We start from the raw sequence: 5625 nt of genomic DNA on the forward strand, positions 1-5625 counted from the left end.
TCTATCCTACACATTTCCTCCCATTCCTCATATTTTCAATTTATATTTTTTAAATATCAATTATGCAAATAACAATACTCATTTTCATAATTTACCCGCCCCTCCTCACTCTCAGTCTCTTTCACATAATGGTTAGCAAGCAAAAAGAAGAAAAGCCAACTACATAATAATGATAATAATAAGAATAATAACAATAACAATTTACATTTATAGCAAGAACATTATTTTAGACGAAAAAAAAACCAACTGAACACTTGCCAGTACTCTTGCCATTCTTGGGGCATTCTACCCATCGACTAATCCATCTACCTAATTAATACCCTCAGAATAGTTTTTGGCACCAATATTAATTAATTAAAACAATCTTATTGAAATTTGAAAACTATTTTAATATTTTAAATTCAAAAACATATTAATGCAGAGTATAGACACTCCGGATTCAATTGGTCAAAACGTTTTTCCATTGTCCAACAAAAAAGCAAATAAAAAAAATTTGACGTCAGTTAGCCAGCAGCTAACCACTCAGACGGGGTAACAAACCAGGAGAAAAAGAGACAGAGAGAAAAAAAAGAGTTGTCTGAACATGTGGATAAGGAAGAAAAGTTTGTGTTTTTGATTAACTTACCATACTCATAAATCAGTTGATAAATCAATATATTTTCGAAATATATTACTCCAGCTGTCATCAACTGTTTGAAGGTTTTTTCTTACTATGCCGAAAAAAGAGAGATTTATTGACCAACATATTTCAACCAAAAGAAAGAAGAACGACAAGAGAAAATTTTCAACAACTCTCTCAACTTTGATATGAGAATTTTATTTGATTTTTTTTTTTCCAGTTTGCGGTTAACATTTTATAAATAACGATTGGAACAATTTGAAAATATTTTTAATTGTCTCTTCGAAGGTTTCGCCAATGATTGTGAAACTCTTCTCCGAGTTTTACTTTTTTACGTTTTCTTTCACAAGTGAGACAGAGGAAGACAAAACGGGATAAAGTAAACTTTTCATTAGCAAAATGACAAAACGTGGGCAGTATAATGACTAGACTGATGTAGCCTAAGTAAAGAGCAATTCATGTCAGAGAGTCCTGCCCCCCCGGGTGATGGTGTTATGCGCCTGCTCCCGGTTCCCCACTCTCAGTTAAGACCTTTCAAATGATTAAACACGCCGTCGCCTACACACACACACACACACACACACACGCACACACTCATACATATATATATTTTTTGGTATCGCTTTCAGCGCGTCTGATAGCTTAACTCAAATGGCGTTTTCTATTTTTTTACACTTTGAAAATGAAATCAAGTAAAATTATTGTTGCCTCTATACCCAATACTCTATAGGATTAAAGGGTATATCAAGCTTAAGTTGACGTTGAAATTAATTGAGTAAGCAGAGTAATTGAAATGGCGACAGACAAAGGCTTTTCCGTTTACATGTGAAATTTGACTAAATTTGTTTGCTCTATATTGGCAAGACTTGTTGTAGTCCATATATACTCTTTTTTCTGAATGAAATTTCTGAATTTTTTGGGAATATTTAAATATGTTTTAAGCATTTCGACTTATTCGTGTATGAAATTTTGTCTGAAATTTCTCAACAAGTCAAAATAATGCATTATTTTTACATTTTTTCCGTGATTCTTTGAATAATTTTCAATAATTTAGACGGGGTATGGAAAGTGTCGTTGATTTGGTAAGATATTTAAGCAAAAATATTGTTGTTTTTGATTAGTTAAATGAGGCAATAAGGCAATGCGAGACATGTGCCAGCCAGCTCTCGTTTAGACTTGGTTACTTTGGGGTAGAAGTAGGTATCCAATTGCGGCAATAAATTCAAAAAAGCCCCATGACGCAGTTAGGCAAAAACTGAAGCTTAGTTTGGCGTTGCCAAAAATTTGCGCACCTTAACTTCACTGAAAATCGTATATATGTACATATACCCCCCTCTAGCCAGAGAAAAAGATTGTGAGTAAGAGAGACTTCAAAGATATTTGGATAGCGGCAGAGGCAACGGCAGAGGGCAACAGCAGCTGCTGCTGTATAGCGGCGGCATTTAATTATTGCCTTTGAAATAAATATGGATGTAAGCCCACACACACACACAGCCCAAGAGCTGAGAAAGAGAGAGAGAGAAAAGTAAAGCATAAGCATACATGTGCCGTTGCCTTCTACTAACGCCCCAGCCTTAAACCAATGCGTGGGCATGACCCTTGCAGCACAATATACAACTGACATGGAAACTGTCAAACTGTCTGTCTTTCTGTCGGTGTGTCTCACTCTGTCTCTTCGTCTTGTTTCTATATGCCAGCTGTTGACATTTGGCTGTGGGACTTGGGTTACAACATTTTCTTCTCCTTTTCTCCCTTTCCCTTCATCTGTATGTGTGAGTGAGTATGTGTCAATGTATTGGTTATGGGGTCAGAGAATATTTGTCAAGGCGAACCTTACAAACTACCAAATGACGACTTCTAACTCTGACCCCTCAACTCTTGTTTTGCTAATTAAGCAACAACAAGAACGACGACAACAACAATAACAACAACTCGAACAAAAACAATGGCAACTAACCCAAACAACTATGTACATTGGCAACAAGTTATATAAACTAGGCACACTGGCCAGCAACACATGCCTACAACTATCCAAGCGAAAGAAACAAAACACAAAAATTTCATTCCATCCAAAGAAAAAACATACCCAAAAAATTGACCAACACAAAATTGACCGCCAACGAGAGGGAGAAAGAAAGGACCAAATGTTGGGACAAAATAAAAAAGGACAAAAAATGCTGACCCCAACCAAATAGTTGCGGAAAACTAAGCAAATTCATTTATATATATGTACATACATACATACATCCATAGTGATTTGTTAGGGCAAAAAGATATTACTAAAACAAGAAAAAAGAACTCATATAAACTTATTTTGCAGTCAGTGAATGCAAAGCAAACAAAACAAATGCTCGTATGCTCCATTCTTTTGATCCCCTATTCTGTTGATGCAACCACAAATGTTATGACCTTTTAACTTGTATCGCTTACAATTGATTTTGATATCAATAATAATAATGTAATGGGGGTTAAACTTTTTAACAACTAAACAATTTCCATGATTTTATTTTCGCATAAAAGATCAATCAAAATGACCACACAAAAAAAAATGTTTCAAAAGGCCACTGACACTTTCTATATAAAAATTGAAGAAAAATGTTGTATTTTTATAGTTTATTAAACTTTCATTTTTGCAATTTAAAATTTGAATTTTTTTGTATGTAATTGTGACATTATCAGACATTTTGGAATGCTTAGGGGAATGACGTGGACGGGGAGAGCCTCAAAATCTCAACTCAAAATCCCCTTTCTTCGAATTAGCCAAATGTTGGGTCTGCCCTTAAATGTATGCTATGAAATCCCACATAACTTTGGCAAGCGAATAATAAAAGTGAAAAAGAGAAAGAAGAAAGCAAAAAATCGGGACATTATGCTTAAGTCTACTGTAAATGTTTTAGGTTTAAGTTCAAGGCGAAACTTTTTTATACTCTTACCATGAAAAAAGTTCATACAGTCGGATGGATATTTCGGCAATCTTAAGCGAGATTATTTATTCAATCAGTATAAAGGGTAACTATTTTAGAAAGCGTGCCCATGATAACTACGGGATTATCAAGTACGTACTTTACGTATATGTATAAGCAGAAGTAAGGGTATACCGAATTGGGCACGACATGCATTAATGTCATCCCAATGGTATTTTCTTTTTTTTTTTTGGTTTTGGTGATCTCTTTGGCTGATTTAGTTGGCATAAATTATGGAAACACATGCTTGCATATAAATATATATATATGTATATGAATGAATGTGGAAATAATCTGTGTAATAGGTAGCGATGCTATTTAATTACTATGGCAACGTATATATAAGCCCCCTATTTCATTCTCAGTTGAGTCGATGAACTGGGTTTTTGCGTTTAGCAATTCGCTTTGAACGAAAACAAAAATATCACACATACGCCCCGGTTGACATGGTTCTATGTGGTACTGCACTTCATTTCCAATTAAACACGGGGACATGTGGAGTCGTTGGAGTTCTCACTGCGGTCCTCTTCTCCCTCTTCAGCTCACTATGTGAGTGTGAGCGTGAGTGAGTGTGTGTGTATGTGTGTGTTGTGTGACGGAGACACTTGTCTAAATTGTTGCGAATTTATTTGCAACACAACAACAAAAAAAGAAAACACGTTACCTAAAAATCAACATGGGAGAGAGAATGCCAAGGCTTGCCAAGGTGAGAATGTGGAACGCTTGGCACCTGTGTGACACGTGCAGTGGCTAGACTAAATGTTAAAAACTGATTTAGATTTATGATGATGGCGCACAAAATTTTCTTGTGCGAACTGAGGAAAATAAATGTCTTATAAATTTATTTCCAAGTGATGCATTAGTGAATTGTTGCTCAAGACCAACAAAAAAAAAAAAATTATGCACATTTATCAACGAAAACTTGTATCAATAATAAAAAAAAAAGGCCAAACGTAGTTAGGTGGATCGATTTTCATTCGTATTCAATTGTGTAAAGTGCTTAAATATTTATTGTTAAATGACCACAGATGTCAATTTGAAGTGATAATAAATTTGAAATGAAAATTGAAATCAATTATTTCACACCTTATATAAAAATAATGTAAGTATATTTAGAATATTTCAAGAATATTTTCGTCTACAAATCAATAAGAACCAGAGGGCCGGGGCTAACTTCGACCGCGTCAAAGTTTGTATACCCTTGCAACATTTTTGGTAACTCTTTCCTTACCTATAGCCATCAAAAGTGGAAAAACGTTTAAGCTAAAAAGGCTAATGTTTGCGAAAGAACGGCCTACATAGGAAATAACGGAGTTATTGATGAAAGTCACTGTTTTCCACCGATCGTTCCTATGGGAGCTATATGATATAGTTACCCGATCCTTATCAAATTTGGCACAATCATTAACAGATATATTAAACTAATAAATGTTTAATTTGAAAGCAATCGCGTCAAAAGTAACGAAGTTATTCACCAAAGTCACTGTTTTCGAAAGATCGTTCCTATGGGAGCTATATGATATAGTCACCCGATCTTGATCAAATTTGGCATAGTCGTTTATATGTGTAATTAACTCACCAATATTAAAATTCACGACAATCGCTCAGGAAATAACGAAGTTATTAAGAAAAGTCACTGTTCGTGACTTTGCCTTTTGTATGGGAGCTATATGATATAGTGATCCGATCCGGCTGAATCCGAGATATACAACGCCTGCAGTATATACAAGCCTACATGCAAAATTTCAGCTCTGTAGCTCTTACGGTCTAGGAGGAGTTTGCGTTGATCCAGACGGACGGACGGACGGACGGACGGACGGACGGACGGACGGACGGACGGACATGGCTTTTTGAACTCGTCTCGTCGTGCTGATCAAGAATATATATACTTTATATGGTCGGAAATGCTTCCTTCTATGCGTTGCACACTTCTGACCAAAATTAAATTTTTGCAAGGGTATAAAAATTGTTCCCATAGATAAACTAACTAAGTTCCTTTTCATGTCTACAAAGAACTTAAAAGGAAGTTCCAATTTTGAATTC

The sequence above is a fragment of the Drosophila willistoni genome, assembly GCF_018902025.1.
Source record: "Drosophila willistoni isolate 14030-0811.24 chromosome XR unlocalized genomic scaffold, UCI_dwil_1.1 Seg105, whole genome shotgun sequence".
Lineage (NCBI taxonomy): Eukaryota > Metazoa > Arthropoda > Insecta > Diptera > Drosophilidae > Drosophila > Drosophila willistoni.